This window comes from Toxorhynchites rutilus, chromosome 3, assembly GCF_029784135.1.
Source record: "Toxorhynchites rutilus septentrionalis strain SRP chromosome 3, ASM2978413v1, whole genome shotgun sequence".
Taxonomy (NCBI): domain Eukaryota; kingdom Metazoa; phylum Arthropoda; class Insecta; order Diptera; family Culicidae; genus Toxorhynchites; species Toxorhynchites rutilus.
In genome coordinates, this window is record NC_073746.1 from 209894599 (window position 1) to 209914362 (window position 19764).

Below are 19764 nucleotides of genomic sequence, written 5' to 3' on the forward strand. Positions count from 1 at the left end.
GGGTACTTTTCACTCAGTACCCAGTACGATAAGGATCGCTTCGGAAGCAGGAGTTGATCCACCGTACGAGCATAGCGTAGTTGATGTGTCTGCGTCTTATTTTTCTACAGAAATCGTCAACTGTACACGTTTGGAGCTGTTTTCCTTGGGTGTGACGTTCCCGGTCCATTGCAGCGTCAACGGTTCAACTAGACCGTCTACAGAACGATCCAGGAGAGTCGACGACGGAAACAATGTAGACGTGCTCGATCGTCAATGTTCACGAGCGAATGACTGCTTGATGCTTGGTGGATTTAGGAGAGTGTGGTGTTTCTCCCGACATTCTTCCACATTGCAGCCTTTCCAGGTTTTACAAGGGATTATTTGGTGGAAATTCAAACACATCTGGGAAAGGTTATGCTGTTGCACAAACCTTTGGCGATCCGTAACGGCTTCGTTACAGCTCGCTACTCGATGTCTAGGCCAGTGTTGCCACATTTTAATCTGTACCAGAGGAGTTAAAAATCTTTCTCGTCTGTACTTTTCCGTCCACAAATCTGTACCATCGAATATACTCGTTGTAGAAATTTAGCATGAAAAAATACTCATTCATCTACTACTAATACTACATTTACATTTGCAAGTCCTTCGTGTGTTTTATAACGCTAGTATATAGTTTTTTAAAATCTATATTACGTACTATCATGAATTGAAATCTAAAAAAATTGCTCCAAGCGATACTGCGGCGTAAAACTCGTCATGCACCTTAATGTTGCTTTGTTCGAATGTAAGGAATTTCACCCGCGGAAAAAATCTGTACCAATCTGTACTTTTTGACGAAAATCTGTACTCTGTACCGTTCAGAATCTGTACTAAAAATAACGAAAAAATCTGTACATTTCCAGATAAATCTGTACGTGTGGCAACACTGGTCCAGACTCCTTGCAAAACTGGCACGGTTTTACTGAGTTCCTGTATCGTTTTGAACTCGATGAGACGCTTCGGTCTGCTTTTCGTGCGAGTAGGAGTATGCTACTGGCTTTTTCTTACTCTTTGGCCTTTCCGGCTCAAAAGTCTGGATGAATGTAACACCGAATTACACTTCGCTGGCAGCTTGAGTCAACTGTTCCATGTAGCTGGCGAAGGTGCCAAGAGTTGCTGTTGCGTGAAGCAATTTGTATTTAGCCCAGTCCAACTTCATCTGCTCTGGCAATTTTGCTACCAGCTCTTGTAGCAGAGTGAGGTCATTCAGATGATTCGCGTGGCAAGCCGCCTCTAGATGTACAACCAAGTTCTGGACCACTAGTCCAAAATCAATCAGCGTTTCCAATCGTTCTGGTTTGGGAGAGGACAAACTTTGAATGCGATCCAACATCGAACGGATAAGTAGCTCTGGTCGGCCAAAACGCATTTCCAGCGTCTTTCTGAAATGAGGCGCTTTTTCAAGCATCAGAAGTCTACTACGAACGCTTTCTAAAGTGCTACCTCTCGGACACTCTTGGAGTCGAACTTGGTTCTCCACGTTGGAGATTCTGGGTTTCCGTTGAAAATCGGTAGATCCTTGCTCGTAACCTGACGGGCCGCCATTTACAGGTATGCAGGGTTCGGTGAGATTGCCGGTTTCCTTCTCCTAACGAAAGCTGTCGCAGTTAACGAACCAGCTGAAGAAGTGGATCGTCTGGTTAAGGTGTCGGTGAGGCTGGCCGTGTTTGCGGAGGGGGTTTAGGAGTTGGATTTCCGTTACCGAGCGGAGTCGGTGGGTAACTAGGTTGTGGTGGTTTATTTATTTATTTTGGCTTAACGTCTTTATAACATGGCCTGATTAACAATCTTCTTGTGTATCGTTCGTTGCTTGGTGTTTTTAGTGGTGCGGCTTGCAAGGCCTGCGACCAACCCCACTATCTCGCAGGAGGACCATCGTGATACTGCTGCTTTACCTCCCGAGTACCGCCAGGACTGGACAAAGACGCTTATAGCGGCGGCAATTTTCTAAGAGGAGCTGTTTCCAGGTTTTTGTGGCTTTTCTTGGGGACTGGCAATGCCCAGGTAGTGGTGGTACCTTTGGATTTATCCCTTTTACCGAGGGATCTTTGGTCACGCTATCCTGGGATCTGCAGTTAACCTTCATCTATCGATGCAGCATGCTTCCGTCGAATACTCTCGAAATTCCTGATTCCGCAATCATTGATCCTCTCCCGCTCTGCTCTGCATGCTGCCGCAACAGCTCCTATTGCTTTTCCAATGATTGTCACTTTAGCCGGCACGCACACCGGAGCAATAAACAACTAGTAACTAGTAAGGCGGCTCGCACACCGCAGAATAAGCAACTAGCAAATTGCAATACGCAATATACAACAGGCAACATATTTTGTTGTTCTTCGCACACCAGAGCAATAAAAACCCCTGACATTATGCAAACAATCGGCTTAATGTACGAAACTTGTCAAAATGTGGGCGATAAGTTGCTCTTCAACCGACACGCCGTGTTGCTAGCGATATATGTTGCTCTGTAAAGGCGACAGCGATATCGTATTGCGTCGGTGTGCGAGATCAACAAAAATTAAATGGAAAAATCCATTGGCGATAATATTGCTTATTGCATGTTAACAGTTGCTAGTTGCTTATTGCTCCGGTGTGCGAGCCGCCTAACATGCAAAAAGCAATATTATCGCCAATGGGTTTTTCCATAACAATTTTGTTGATCTCGCACACCGACGCAATACGATATCGCTGTAGCCTTTGTAAAGCAACATATATCGCTATCAACACGACGTGTTGGCCCATAATTTGGCAAGTTTCTTTCATTAAGCAGATTGTTTGCATAATATCATATACCCGTTGCATACTGCGTATTGCTGCTTGCTAGTTGTATATTTCTCCGGTGTGCGAGTCCCCTCAGTCGTAACTGTTCCTCCTGCAGAGCTTTAGGCTTCGCTAATTGCTTCTCTCTAAAGTCTAAAGTCGTCTTCTTCTTCTTGCCGAAGTCGTCACTCGTCAACGTCCGTTTTGCGTTAATATAGTTAATATCAGCGTCCGGTGGCGCTAATATAGGGTTGGGGAAAAAGAAATGTCGTATTTTAAAAGATGATGATGATGATGGTCCCGCCTCCTCTTCAGAGATTTGAGCAAAACGAGTTATCTGAAAGATAATTTAGTTATTTTTTTAGCATTGAAATCAGTTAGGCAAACAAACAAAAACGAACTGATTTTATTTACAGATATAAGTTCAAAAAAAATTGCAATGTCAAATGACAAGCCAATACTCAGTCATGTCCGCAACAGAGCCGATACGGTCCCGACGAGGCCCTTGCAGCCGAGTGGTCCACCAGAGCACAAGCCCAACCGCCAGCCTTGTATTGGATTGACTATTAATATCCTCATCCAGAGAAATCGAGAAAATTTCCTTAACGAAAAATTTCTAGACCGGCACTTAGAAAACTTTCAATTTAATATCCTTTATATCTGTGTTACGCGCGCGACGCTCAAACTTATGTAGACTAGTTTTATTTTTTTTTAACTAATAATAGAGAGGACATAAATACAAATTAAAAAAAGATAATTTAAAAAATTAAGTAGTTTGCAAAATATAATCCATTCAAAAAAAAACTTCATCAGTAACAATCTTCGTCATAAAATTTAAAAATATATCGGTGGGCTGTTAATGAAACACAGCTTTCACGTGTGAAATACAGTGCCTCTTAAATTCTGTAAGTGTTGTTGCACGTTTAACATGTCTTGGCATCGAGTTGAACACACTTATACCTTTGAAATACAACGAATTTTGTGAAGCACATGTCAAGAAATTGGGTGTTCTCAATTCATTCGCGTTTCTTGTGTTATAACTGTGAAAGTCACTTCCTCTTTCAACTCGATCACACAAATATCGAGGTAGCAAACCTTTAACTACTTTGAAAATGAACACCATAGTTAAATAAACAATCCTTTGCTTCACGGATAACCATTGCAGAGCGTCCAACATTAAAGATGAGGAAGTGAATCTGTTACATTTTAGTATCAACCGCATTATTTTATTTTGCAAACGCTGTAATCTCGATATTTGTGTTTCATTGGCCAGAAATAAAATGGAAGAGCAAAAGTCTAAATGAGGAGAGATGATTGATTTGTATAGCTGTATTTTGCTGCAAATAGTTAAATCGTTTTTCAATCGGCATAAGATTCCATACTTCTTGGCAATTTTCTTGATGACATTGTCAATGTGAGTGTTGAACTTGAGTTTGTCATCAATAATCACGCCAAGATATTTAATTTCCCGACACGATCAATAGTCTCATCATCAATAACAATAGAGACGTTTTCATTTGAACGATTTCGCGAGATTACCATGTATTTCGTTTTACTTATGTTCAATTTTAATTGCTTATACTTCAACCATCTACTTAAAGAATGCAAATCTCCATTTAAATGTGACGCGACCTGGTTTAAATCATTAGCTGCAATGAATAATACTGTATCATCTGCAAAAAGATTGATATCACAAAATCGTAAAACTCGTCGCATGTCATTAATGCCCGATATCCCGATTGTTCTGCTATTAGCAAAGTGTTATGATTTAAATATTCCAACAGCTGGCCTTTGACAACTAATTCCAATATTTTCTCTAATGTGTGCAACATGTTGATGGGACGAAACTCTTCGGCTTTAATCGTTCCAGCAACCTTTTGAATAGGGACTATCAGGGATTCTTTCCACACCTGAGGTACATGCCCAGTTAGTAAAGATTTATTGATAAGGTCCAGCAAGATGTAGTCAATAACATGAAAGCAATCTTGAATAACTCCAGCATTAACACTATCTACTCCAGCCGTTTTTCCTAAAGAAAAGTAAATAGTTCTAAGTTCATTGGGTGAAAACTTTCAAAACTACAATTACTATTAATCGGCTGTTTTATTTCATCAGGTTCATCGACCAATTCAATAGATTGATTGATCAATGAAACACTATTGACAAAATAATCGTTAAATTTAGAAGCAATTATCTGTTCAGACTGTTCAAGTGTGCCATTAAAAGTTATGGATCGCGGTTTGCTATTATTAGGTTTCAAAAGGGATTTCAAAATTTTCCATAACTCTTTGCTGTTGCTTTGATGCTGATCAATCTTCCTCTGAATATATTCACAACGAGTTTTCTTAACAGATTGTGAATATCTATTGCGCGCGTTCGTGTACATATTCCAATGATTTTCATTATTAGTTCTACGAAATTTATTGTACCACCTGTCTCTCTTACGTTTGAGACGCAAAAGATCCAAATTGTACCAGCTGTTCGAGTTTTTCACACATATAAACTTTTGCGTAACTAATCGATTTGAACACGTTTTCAAGACATCAGTTAGAACAGCTGCTGATTCATCTAAATTACTCGTCCCGAATGGAAAATCCAAGCTTCTCAACACAAGATTCGAGACGGCATGTTTCGAATATTTCCTCCAGCACTTTAATTTCACAAAATCATCGTTATTAACGAAATTATCTACTACATTAATAACTAAGGTCTCATGATCGGTTATTTTTAAATTTGTATCAGTGACAGAGCAAACTGTATCAAAATTGGAATAAACATGATCAATTAAAGTTTCACTGTGCCTGGAAATACGCGTATAATCATTTACTGTTTGTTTTAAATTGAAAAAGTCTGCTAAACGCTTCAAATGGTTTGAATTATGGTAATCTCGCCAATTGATATTTTCCTAAAGCAAACAAAAAACGTTGGTCACTTGAGCTCGGAGAGTGATACAAAACACCATAGTTACCCATCTTCATGCCACGTTCAACTGGAATGCCCAAAAACCAGTTTCCATCAATAACTTCGTTGAGGCGAATATTGAATTTAACTGATTCTCTGACATAAATAGCAACACCGCCAGTATGTCTAGAATGTGATAGACAAGCAGCAACATTATATCCCGGAATACTATACTGATCAAACGATTCTATTTCAACGATGTGTGTTTCCGACAAGAGGGCCAAAAGTGGACGCTTTTCTTCAACAATCTGACGTAAAGCTACGTAGTTTTTTGACAGTCCCGCAATATTCAAATACAAAATATAATATTGGTTCACAATTCTTCTGGAACCTGGTTGCTATTTATTGAAATGCAAGCTGCTTTTTTTCAAATCAAAAAGTCTTTGATAGACTGAACATTCTGAGCTAAATGCGGCATGATTGACGCCCAAATTCATTTTCCGTTCTCTATTTATTTTCAAACAATGAACGCATTTCAATACAGTTGACCTGCACTCAGATGTCTTGTGTTTCTGACTACACCTAGAGCACGTTTCACAATTTCGTTTGCAATCCGTGCTCTTGTGTCCAAATTCTCCGCATTTGAAGCATCGCAACACATTTATCTGATCGAAATTTGACGCTTTATTCAACATACTTAAAATTATCCAATTTAAATCAAATATGCGCCGTTTTGTTCGCAAACTTGTTGCCATTTTGAAGACAACTTCATTATCCCCCCTTATAAACCCCCCCCCCCCCCCCTCCTTATTTGCAAAAAACTCAGACAGCCAGTTTACGCAAGCCTCTTTTGAGGCCAACTCAGTATCACCAAGAGCGTTTTGCATGGACCGGAAGAGATGATAATCACTTGGAGCCAGGTCCAGACTATACGGTGGGTGCAATAGGACATCCCATCCGAGCTCCCGTAGCTCATCAAAATTGTGTGATGCCGAGCGTTGTCCTGGTGTAAAACAACACCATTCCTATTGATCATTTCTGGCCGCTTCTGGTCAATCGCCTGCTTCAAACGGTCAAGCTGCTCACAGTAGAGAACCGAGTTGAGGGTCTGGCCATAGTTGAGCAGCTCATAGTTGATGATTCCCTTCCAATCCCACCAAACACACAGCAAAACCTTCCTGGCCGTCAATCCGGGGTTGGTGATGGTTTCAAAACGACACTTGTAGCACAGATTATCGTCTTTAAATAGCCGTATAGTATGACCCGATGGGATAAGTACAACACAAGGTATGTTTAAGTGTTGCCATATATTGACAATATACGACATTTCTTTTTCCCCAACCCAATACGTAAATATCGGAGCATTTTGAATTTTCTTTATCCTGTTTTCGATCATACATTTTAACATTATACTTTTTTTACATATTCATTCTAAGTAATCCTGACTGTTCTTTATGAATATCTACAAAATTTTTGGAAGTTAGAACTCTTCGCATAGTTTTTGTTCCTGTTTGTTTTTTCCTAATTTTGGAATGCGGCAACGTCAGAAATGTTGGAGTGACGTCAATAAAATCCAGGGTTAGGATCTTCCTAAATTTATTATTAACTTCATATTATTGAATATCAAACATTCGGAGCTCTTTGTAAAAGGGGAGCATTTGACATATGCTTCATTTCTATGTCATTAGTTGGACCAATTATCGTCAGGTTGATGAACAAAGTATTATTGAAATTAAATCGTTTTAGACGGCGCCAGTGGTTGTGTGGTTAGCGTAACAGCCTCACAATCCGATCGGCCTCGGTTCAATCCCAGCTGGCGTCGTTGGGATTTTCTGAGGCGAAAAATCTCTGGTTACGTCTTCCTTCGGAGGGGAAGTAAAATAAGTTGGCCCGGCTCATGAGTTGTTGAGTCTGATAGGTAGGAACAGGTGGAGTCGCCTCCCTGATGTCGTTGATTGGCACTGAAGTGGCGGAAATAGGCCGACGAAAAATAAGCGAAGATAAAAAAAATCGTTTTTGAACTTTATTGCAGAGTGCAATGTAAAAACTTATCGAATCGGGTACGGCGCTGTCCGATATTTTACATATGGACAAATAATCATTGATCAACATTTCAGTCGCGGAACCTACATAAACATTATCCTAACTGACATAATTTTGTGATCGATCTGTACGTTGTTCTGATTGGTTATATTTTTCATATAGTCTGCCCTAATAAGCTATCCAAAAGTGTCCTGAATAATCTTGAAATTCTCGAATGCAAACTAAATAATTTTGAGCTTTTGCTCTGAAATATTCTGGTTGTATTGTTCACCGTGCTTAGAGCATGAGACAAGAAGGTTAAATGAATAATCGTTACGGTTACCCGATCTTACGTTGTTTTTATCTACTTGAACAACCAAAATAAATTCGTTCAAATCTCAGAGAGTTTGAATTTCAATAAACTTACTGCTTCGTAACCAATTGTAGCTGAGATAGGAATAAAAATCCTTACACAACTGCTCGATTCTCCCAGCCATAAATTTACATGCAAATAATGCACACAAAATCATACTATGGTAAACACAATTCTAGTATAAACAAGTCTGGGCACAAAAGAGTATAATTTGTAAATGACGAAAAAATAAAAAAGCTGGATAAAATGAAAATTATAAAAAGCTGGAGACTTTTCGCCTTTGGCTGTTTTGATACAGGAAAAACTGCGAGGTTGGCAACTCTGCTTGCATCCTACTTCTAGTGAATGTGTAAATCAGGTATTATTGTCCCCGATAGACAGTGAGTTCCAAGCTGAAGAAAAGTCAACTTACTCAGGAACAAAATTATTTCCATTACTAGTGGATATTGGTTGATATTCTAAGACACTGTCCTCAAGTCTTCTTATAAATTAACGGCATGTTTTTCACCAAACACATTACTTCATTCGATTGCAACGTTGTCGTGCGGGATTTTCATCCTTCCCATTGCAAAAATCCCAACCCACAGTGGGTCCAAAATCCAAATGTCACTAAAACCGAAATTCAATCCGAAGTAGAATTCTTAAGCAGCTAGGCACTATCAGTATCCGCGAATCTCTAAACGAAATACTTCTTGCAGTTGGAACCCATGTCGACATCTCGCCAGATCGATACACATATAGGGGTAGCAGAAAAACATAACGGAAAACTGTGGCATCGATGCGAGAGATAGAGATGCATAGAGGCTAAACAAACAGCAAAAAGGAGGGGGCAGCGGTAGTGTAAACTGCATCGTCGCAGTTATTGGTAATGCACCTTGTGCACAGCATGTGGCTGGCTGCATTTTCATCCATCCGGCGAACATAAATAAAAGATTTTCCTTTCATATTACCGTTACACTCTCGTATATCACGCGGTGTGTTCCTCGCGGATGCGTTCTTGCGCTATGCTTCTGCGTTTTTTTTTCTTTCTTTCTATTTTTTGCTCTCTTTGTACATTCGCACAATTTATGTTATCGATACTTCACGCACCAGGTTGATGTATTTCTTCCTTCCATCGGTGGATCCGATTTGAACGGGGTTCGGTTCGTACTGTTTGATACATAGGTAATGATTTAATGAACTGCAGTTGGTCAGAACGCGTCGTAAAACAGAACTTTTCACACTTAAAAGTACAGAACCCGTTAGTGTTTGAATTTCTTCTGCGGTGGAAGATTCTGCCGCCAGATGTGGACATCGTCGTGTCGATCAACCGATTGGAGCATAAAAAAATTAATGACCCCGTTTCATAAGGGCTTCGGCGAAACAAAGTATAACTTCGATCTGTCGGCTCAGAATTGAACCTTCGGTATAATTACAACGAAGCTCAATATACTGATCAATCGACACCGACAGGCAAGAGCATCTGTGTGTCTTGATTATCTTGATATCCAGTGTGGTGATGTTCTGAAAATCAATTTTAACTATAGAACACAACTATACAATCCGAGATTTTTGATCTTGTTAAAAATAAATAAAACCATGACATAGTATTAACAACTGATGTTAATGCTCTCAGTTCCTGACCTGAAATCGAATGCATAACTCGGTAACGGGTCAATAGTAGATAATCTAACCATACATCCTTTCTCACATTGGAATCCCGTTTGCATGGTTTGCTCCGCGCTCTTTCTCTGCAGGAACGCATAAATCATCATTATCTTCTACAGGACTCATCTCGGATCTTCACCAAAGTATTGCACTTGCATTCCAATCCGATGATATAGCTACTGTGCACTTTTCCCACCTTGCCCCGGTCATTGGGTTGGTCTTCTCTCGGCCAGCAGCCGCAGCTCGCGATATTTGTGTTATACAAGTTAATTTGAAATGTGCGTGTTTGCCGGCCGTACCTGCTCTTTATGAATCTCAAACGATCGCATCACAAACAGGTTTAAATAAGGTACCTCTCTCGTTTCTCACAACTAATAGATTTTGGTCTGCAAAGCAAAAAAGTTAACTCGTGGATTTGTTTGTGTTTTTCTTTTCTCGAATCATGTTTTCGTGACAGACATTTGTGCTACCTCACAGCACAGAATCAGTCGAAGCGTACATTTCGAGACGATTTTAGCACAATGATAACGGCAGGTAGAACAACTCAATTATCGATTTCTTCGGAAAGATCTTTCCCGAGTTCGCTCGGATAACCTGTGCAAACTTATATAGGCTCATTTACCAAGACGTCCGCTACCCGACAAATCCGCGCCTAATCACGATGACCGAGCGGCCCCACCATCGGTAGGCACAAATAATATGCTAATTTAATGTAATCAACGGGATGGTTTAATGCTACGTGGGATTTTGCTATATTCTGCGAAATTTTCAGCAGAGCTTTTTCGATTTTTTCTGAAGAATTCTCAATGAGATTTTGGTCATCTAAAATGCGAGTTATCCTTTTCATATGCTAATTTAAGTCGAAACTATTTGTTAAGGACTTATTGAAAACAGAAACTGTTCCTTCAAAAACTCATTTTTCGAAAACTGTCTTTCTCATTAGCATATTATTTTAAATCTAAACATTACTCATTACTCAGTGCTCAGCCTTCAAGAGCACATAATTTTTATTCAATTAAAATTATGCCTTTCATTCTATTTAAATGAATCGAAAGAAACTAAGTAAGAAACTGAATATTTCCAGGAGAATATCCTTCCAATCTAATCTATAAGAATTCTAATCGAGTCTCCAATGCTGAAAATAATTATTTTAATTATCTTGCTTCGTGAATTCTCTATATTTAATATTACATCACCATCTCTGTCACTTGTTTTTCTCTAATCCATCACTTATCGCTCCAAGAGATCTACACACAGAGCCGGTATACTGCTTCAGGGTAGCAAATTTCGTTTTCACCACACATCGGATAAAAATAGACTCTCAAGCTCTCTAATAAGTGCTCTCGTGGCCGAGTGGTTAGCGTCACACCTAACATGCCGGGTGTTTGGGTTCGATTCCCGTTCTGGTCGGGGGAATTTTTCGTCAAAAAAAATTCCTCCGACTTGCACTGTGGCCATGCGTATTCTAGATTTTGCCACTCAGAATGCATTCAAGGCGTGCTATTCGGCATAGAACTCTCAACTAATAACCAGTGTCTTAGAACAGGAGTTTTCAGATTTTTTTTATGGCAGAACACTTTTTATAGCAAAAACATTTGACGGAGCACCTGCATATTTTAGTCAATAAAACAAATCCTATTTGTATTGTTATTACCCAACTGGAAACAACTCTATTTCGGTTATGCGTCACAGTTACACTACATTTGACCCGGACTGAAGAAAATAAATCACTATATGCCAAGTGAAATTAAATTAAAGAATGTTTTTTACGAGGTTGGTTTTCAAGTGGGAGCATTCGCTATAAATTCGCGGAGCACACATTTCCCGCGGAGCACCATTTGAAAATCCCTGTCTTAGAACATCAACAAATATTCACGAGTAATGAATATGATTTTATTTCAGTGTAAATGCCCTTTTTTCAGCTCGAAACACACTGCCCTCATTATATTGATGACAATAACAAATGTGTTCATTTTGTTAATATCACTGATGCATGAACAAATTTGCTATAATGAATGAATGCGGCATTGGGTGGGGTTCAAAACTTCGCTGTTATTTATACAGGCAAACCTGTTTTTGTGCGGGGGATAGGAACCGCGCAAAAAAAGTCGCATAAAAAAATCGTGCAAAACTTTCACCAGCAGCTTTAAAAAATCGTGTTCGGTACATATTTTGAAAAAAAACTCAAATCCACGCCATTCACCGTTCAATTTCATTTTGTTTCCCTCCTTTGCGATGGAACACTTTGGGCCTGATTCTCGAATACACTTCACGGTGGAAACAAAATAAACGGCACGCCATTGAACTACGTTTTACAAGTTAGTGAAGCGAAGATAATGATGAGTTTTCAGGCAGAATGAGCACTTTTCAAATAAAAAATCATTAATGAAAATTAACTTCTTCGTATCGAACTGGTATTCAATGTGAGTGGAAAACTTTTGTTTTCTTCATGTGATATAATAATCTCATACAAAAATTTAATCTGAAGATAATTTGATATTATAATGATTAATTTAGTGGGAAACTAATCTCGTATCCAGATGTCGACACTGTACCGTTGTCATCGCGAATACGTTTCATTCCGTTTCCACCGTGAAGTGTATTCGAGAATCAGGCCCTTTGTCTTTTCGGTTGCGCGTGGCTGTTTTGTGCTTTTAGTTGCATGTCGAATCGTGTTGCTGTTAGAAATCAACTTAGAAAAAACTTAGAAAAACTTAGAGCATTTGATGAGAGGAGGGGAATGATTTCAGAAGTGAATAATTGAGACGCAAATATGCTTTTCTCGTACAGAAATGCATAAAAACCATCGAAAAAAACTAAATGGACGATAACTTCGTCAAATATGCTTCTTTTCATACACCGCACAAAAAAAACCGCACAAGAACAGAAATCGCACCAAAAAAAATCGCACAAAAAAAATTCGCACAAAAACAGGTTTTACCGTACATTGAAGCAATAAGTTGATATTCATCATATTCGAAACGATATTCGTTCTGGCATTGATTTTGAGTCATAATTCAAAAATAAAAAAATTAGTTTGACTGGACCATTTAGAGAACAAAAATACCAGAGTTGGATGAAATGAACTTTGCAGGAAATCGCGCAGGATATTGTTTGGCGAGACGGTAACAACGGCATAAATAAAAACCAACCGCACACAGCTACCTCAGGTAAAAAGTAAACAACAGCTGATATTCATTTGGCTAAAATGAAATTCGATTCTGGCATCTTGAATAATCAAGATGAAAATGACACTGGGTGGAAAAATAAGCTTCAAAACATATTGAAGAACAATAGTTCATTTGCTCATATTCACTGGTTGTCTGGATCTGTCATTTTGATTTTCGTTTGGAATATATAGGTTTTCGATGCAACCTAGCCCGAAAATCTATACATTTGAGCTTAACGAAAATGATTTTTTTCAACACTGCTAATTACTTAAAAAAATGACGCAAGTAATACTACATTGAGACGGCGAAGTTCCTCTAGGAACGTCAGTGCCATTTAGAAGAAGAAGAAGCTCTTCAATCCAAACGCACTCGAACCGAGCAGATGCATGGTCTACAGCACACCGCCCGCAAATGATAAGTGGTGACTGACAGTTTGGATTGAAATAAATACTATCCACCACACGTTTCCCGCTGTATGCCGCTGGTTCAGCTAATATGAATCGCGTGAAAGCTCGGCTAATAATCGTAAGTTGGCTTGTGCTTGGATACAGACCGACTGAATTTGCGGATTTGAACGTAAATTAATCATTTTCTTTTAATAATGATACCATAAGCTTCGAGTGCCATGTTACAGTAAATAGCTATTATTCCGCCCTGGATCCTACGACATGACGATACACATATGTGATAAGTTGAAACATTAAATTATCGATATGTAATTATAGTCCGATTCAATCGATAGTATACGACAATTCCTTCCAATGTTTTGCCGTAAAAACTAGATCTCAGTCAGTAAAAACTTTTTTAAGTCAGATTTACTGTTTACTGTAGAGTTTTTTTTTTGGAACTAATAAAAGGTACATAACCGTAAGGATTATAAATCCATAATCAACAAAAACACAAATAAAGCTCGAATTTATCATCATTCGTAGGTATCCAGAAATTAGGGTATGATTCATAACGTTTTACGTAAGAGTAGTATGTGAATATTGCTTGCGTGTTATTATTAATCTGAAATGAAATATTACCTTTTGTACCGGATCGTCATTTGAAAGACATCTAGAAAAAAAATAAAAAAAAATTGGGTAATTTGTGTGTATAAACAGAGCATTGATTGAATAATCAACATGTGCATTAGGGCGCCAATGAATGTATGGGTAAAGATCGACACCAAAATTTCAAAAAATTACCCTATACAAAATATTTACCACCTCGAAAAAACACTCTGGGCCTGATTACGAACGTCACATCACGGTGAAAACGGAATGAAATGCATACAAATTGCATACAATTCATTTCGTTTTCACCGTGAAGTGACGTTCTCCCTTAAGTCCGATTTACGTAAGTCCGATTGGGATAATATTTGGTATAGGGTATTTTTTCGAGGTGGTGAACATTTTCAATGAGGTAACTTTTTGAAATTAAAGATGACCGTTTTCATTGGCACCCTAATGTACACTTTTTGGCGAAAGAGATAAATCAAACACATGTCCACCAAGTTACTATCAACTGATCCAGCTATTGGTCGATGATAGCGAACTGTTCGACGCATAATTTCTTCTTCCAGTAAGGGTGCCAAATCAGTAAACATATCACGTTTTGACATAGGACTATGTCTGTCGTTTCTATACTGGGTATAAGCTCAAAGTTCCGAAAACAAAAGCGTTGGAGGTATAAGTTTTAGAGTGTTAACCCATTAATAAGCAGACCAAATAATTGAATTTTTTGAAGAATTTTAATGAGTAAATAAAATCGAGAATGAATCCAATCAATCAAACATGCTTAGATGAACCTGCTTTGGTTTCTACAAAGGAAAAAAAAATAGATGCTGATGAGACTTTGCGAAGAAGATATTATTTTCGGAAATTTTATCATAAAATTTGTCACATTCTAGATCAAAATTTTGTTTGACAATTATCATAGCGTTTATGCCGTGACTATTATTGTGATTATATATTATATTAGATGACCCGGCAAACTTCGTCCCGCCAAAAATTTGTTTTTTGTTATCAATATCTTCAAACATTAACGTTTTCTTACTATGAGCAAGTTCATGGGTCCAATCGCAGAACTGTTCATTGATTGATCTTCTATTCGTCTCCGTTGAATTTACTTTTTACTATAAAATTCCTAGTATTTCTGACAAACTCATCATTATAACATCAGATTATCTTCAGACACAATTCTCGTTCAAGATTTTTCAACCACTTGCAAATGACATGTTTCTCCGTTACATGGAATAAATGTTTTATACAGAAAATATGACACAATAAAGACAGCCCTAAATCGGACAATTTCTTCCTCGATTTCTGCTCTTATCAACACATCTGGCAATCCTTTTTTTGTTGTATAGATAGAAAAAGATATGAGAGTGCGTTTCAACACATAAAAATCCATTTCCACTTTCGAACCAAGATCAATTTCGCTTGCGCAAACATCAAATGGAGTAACAACATTTGTCACTATGTCACTTGTCACTATGTAATTGTAGAACATATAGGAATTTAATTTTCCGAATTTTACCTTTTTCTTTCAGAGTTTTCCGAGAATTTTCAATTGTAATGTTTGACTGGAATATTTTTGGTTGAAATATGTGTAATATTTTTATGGGACCCCCTCTCCATTCCAGAGGAGGGAGGGGTGTCATACCATTATAGAAACATTTCTCATACCCAAAAACCCTCACATCCCAAATTGTGCTTTCGAGTTATGCAGAAATTTGTGTCTCATTTGTATGGTAGTCCTACGTCTACCTTGCGGTAATATCACAGGTATAACCCACTTCTTGTTTTTTCCATTTGGAAATCGTTTCAATGAACATGTGTTCGCATAACTAGACGTAATCAAGTATGTCAAAACGTCTCCGTCGGTAGTTTCAGTTGTTATCGGATAAAATCAAAAAGGTTTGGAAGAAATTTAGTGAAATTTCTAGAAAAGGTGCTCTGGATTTGTTGCGAGTCTATGATAGTACTTTTTACCTGAATACTGGGGGATATGATGAGAATAGCAGTTTCGTTTTATTTTCAATTAATTTAATTTTAAAAGGCAATATGCATTGTTGGTAATTTTAGCAACATGATTCACCGATATCACGATCTTGCGTTTCAATGGTTTCTTCTATTCATCTATTAGGAAATACAAAGTAATTAGACACTATCGTGACAGGCATGTTTCTTCTTCTTAAATGGCTCTAACGTTCCTAGAGGAACTTCGCCGTCTCAACGTAGTATTACTTGCGTCATTTTTATTAGTACTTTGTTGAGATTTCTATGCCGAATAACACGCCTTGAATGTATTCTGAGTGGCAAGCTGTAGAATACGCGTGACCACAGTGCAAGTCGGAGAAAATTTCTTTGACGAAAAATTCTCCCGACCAGAACGGGAATCGAACCCGAACCCCCGGCATGATAATGTGTGACGCTAACCACTCGACCACGGGAGCACCGACAGGCATGTTTAGACTCTACAAAGAATGTGATTCAAATGTAGATTTAGCTTATAGCACATAATACTGACAATTGTTGATTTTTGAACGATGTATGAAAGCTGCATGGAACTACGTCTGTTAGGCGGACAAACAGTGGTTTTTCGGAAACTTTTTTTTCAAATTGCTCAAATGTTTTCGAACAATAAATGTTTGTTTGCATGTTGAGCAAACGTATCACATTGCGTAGAATGCATAACGGCGAAAAAGTCGATTTTGTTCATTTTGTTGCTTACGTCTCCTATACAAACATGGACAGTGTAGAGAGAGGGGATATTGCAAATTAGTTGCGTCCGTTTATAACTTATTCGGTATAAATAAATAAGAAGCTTCTGCTTCCTTTTTATGTTGAAGAATTGTAATAAAATCATCGAAATTAACAACGACTTTAGGGACAGATATGCATCTTACCAACAAGATACATATTATCAGGAAGGTCAATGAATGTTTGAAATATCACTAACGGAGGTTCAATGAAAAATGAGAATTTCTTCAATGATATTGCAAAAAAACTATTTCAAACAGTTCAGTATTTTTTTATTAAAAACATAACGGCTGTTCTTCAAAAAAAAAGTCAGTTAATATTGGCAAACGGGCACTTATTAAACCAGGGATTTGAAATCTCTCTGTCGGAGATTGCAATATACAGCATAACTTTTTTTCTGGAACTTATGCTCGTATTTGTATTTCACCCCGGGGGGTGTGGACACCTTGTCAATGGTATAGTACCGGTCATTGCCGGGAATGTGAGACTTTGACAACGAAAAATAACTCTCGTCATCCAGCACGAATGACGTCCCGCGACAATTCTTTGTCATCCACATCCAGACTTCTTCCGACAAACGATACCTTCCTACTCGAGGGTTCTGTGGATTTAGGAATGAAAATTTTCGGCCGGCGTCATGCAAACTCGCACCGTCCTTGTTGTCGAACAGCTTTTTTAGAGATTCCTTCTTCTTTTTCATCATGATCTTCGCCGGACCGCCACTACCAGTCTTCCGATCGACGTTCCGGGATGCCAGGATCCAGTAAGCAGTGCTCACCGGCACATTTCCGTCACGAAAGTGGTCTACTGTAAACTTTTCCTTGACTTTCACGCGCTGCGAAGAACCGTACAACGCGCTCGCGGAGTGCTTGTTACTTCGACGCCATCTTTGATCGAACTGACGGAACCCGAGTGAAAAGAAACGAGCAACCCGTTCGTAGGGAGCCCAGAGAGTTATCCTCACGGTGAGAAAAAAAATTACGCTCGTTACTTTTTTTAAAGAAAGGTGTTGAAATCATTCTCATTTTTTATTGAAAACCCGTTACATGGGCTGAAAAGTCCCGGGATTTTTCTACAGATGGCTCCACTAAAAAATAAACAAGATTTATTTCGAGAGATTCATCTGTCACTAGCTTATGTGTGAAGTTTCATGACATTTCGTTTACTGAAACTCCTGAACAATCAATGAAGTGTTTGACGATATTATTATTCCACTTCTTCTCCTTGGAGAACAACAGTTTATCGGTAGTTTAGTAAATTTAAAATGGGCCGTACAAGCACCCTGGATGTACCTCACTTTGGAAGGCCAGAAGGGGCTACGAATCCAGAAATCGTAAAACAAGTGCATCGTCTCGTTTTGAACGATTGTAAAGTGAAGTTACGCGAGTTAGCTGAGGCGGTAGGTACTTCAAAAGAACGAGTGGGATACTTTTTGCACGACATGATAATCACAAGGAAACCACACTATAAAAAATTATATTAACAATCCTTCCCACCACCCACCACATCAAACTTGATACTGACCGTTGCTCCGTTCTTGAGTTGAATCGTGAGGAACGGACACCAAATCATTTTTATTATATCAAATATATCAAATATATCAAATATATCAAATTATACATATCTAATGTTATAAATGGAAGGAGCTTAAGATACAATATTTCCTCTCTCCCTTGTCCATATGAGGAATGTTGCATTTGATTCACAGTGGTATATAAATATTATAACTCACAAATGCATAAGAAGAATCTTGTTGACAGCACACAAGTAACCACACAATTATGCAAAACAACTGTATGGTAAAATGGGGATGATTCAAATTTCCGTTAATATTAACTACTAGCTGACCCGGCAAACTCCGTCCCGCCCAATTTTTTTTTGTTATCAATACCTTCAAACATTCACGTTTTCTTACTATGAGCAAGTGCATGGGTCCAATCGCAGAATTGTTCATTGATTGATCTTCTAATTTTACTATATTTATATTTATTTAACTATTTATCAACAGGTTGACATTGAACCCTAATGATACTAACTACTTAACTAATTGTCTTAACCTAATAACGTTTGAGCTTGTCTAAGACGATTTTTTATTCTGTTCCTTGATATATGAAAATCGATGTTTTCAAAATGGCGATTGAATGTTCGAGCCATGCTAGCAACAGGCTCATGGTGAGAGTAATTAGTTCGTGCAGTTGGAAGGCGGAGAAATTCGTGGTTACGCAGATTTCTCCTTCTGACGTTGAAATTAATGCAACTTAACAATCCAGAACAGTCGATGTTGGCTTGGATGAGATCGTAAACGAAAACAACTCTAGCTGTGTTACGTCGCACGCATAACTGATCCAAACCCAGGAGCTTACAAGGATCTTCATATCTTGGAAGGTTTTGAGGGTCATTCCAATGGAGACGACGCAGTGCATAACGGACAAATTTACGCTGCACAGACTCCACTCTTTGTATGTTATTGTGGTAATATGGAGCCCAGACGACCGAAGCGTACTCCAAAATCGAGCGAACCAGAGAGCAATATAAAACCTTAAGGCATTGTATGTCCGTAAAGTGTTTAATAGTGCGGAAAATGAATCCAAGAGCCTTGGAAGCCTTTGAGACTGCGTATGCGATATGTTCGCTGAACGTGATCTTCGAATCTAAAATAATTCCCAGGTCTTTTATACATGTGACTCTGTTGAGTATCGATCCGAAAAGCTCATAATCGTACTGTATCGTTGTGTGTTTGCGAGAAAAAGAGATGACAGAGCATTTTGATGAGTTCAGCGACATACAATTTGCTTCACACCAGCTGGCAAAGATTTCTAACTGTCGCTGTAGAAAAGTCGCATCATCACGGTTATTTACACGCACGAAGAGTTTGAAGTCATCAGCATATGAAAGCTTCATACATTTGAGAACAGAATTGACATCGTTCAAATATAGTACGAAAATCAATGGTCCTAGATGACTTCCTTGTGGAACGCCTGATGTTACGTCGAAAGGGGAGGATATGAAGTCACCTATTTTGACGCTCATTGTTCGACCAGTCAAATATGATTCCAACCAATGCAGTAGTGGTCCATTGAACCCGATGCGATGCAGCTTAGCAATTGTAATTTGGTGATTG

The 19764-nt window shown here is 38.5% G+C and overlaps 1 protein-coding gene across 9 annotated transcripts in view; it reads right to left on the reverse strand.

Moving 5' to 3' along the window:
* LOC129775002 (serine proteinase stubble) overlaps positions 1 to 19764 on the reverse strand; it is a 344680-nt gene that overhangs the window by 266289 nt on the left and 58627 nt on the right. For 7 of the 9 annotated variants that reach the window (XM_055779147.1, XM_055779148.1, XM_055779145.1 and 4 more), the window contains one exon: positions 13923 to 13953. The exons of the other annotated variants lie outside the window; for them this stretch is intronic. The gene's annotated coding sequence lies outside the window, so the exon portion shown is untranslated. The remainder of the gene's footprint in view (positions 1 to 13922; positions 13954 to 19764) is intronic. 9 annotated transcript variants of the gene reach the window in all.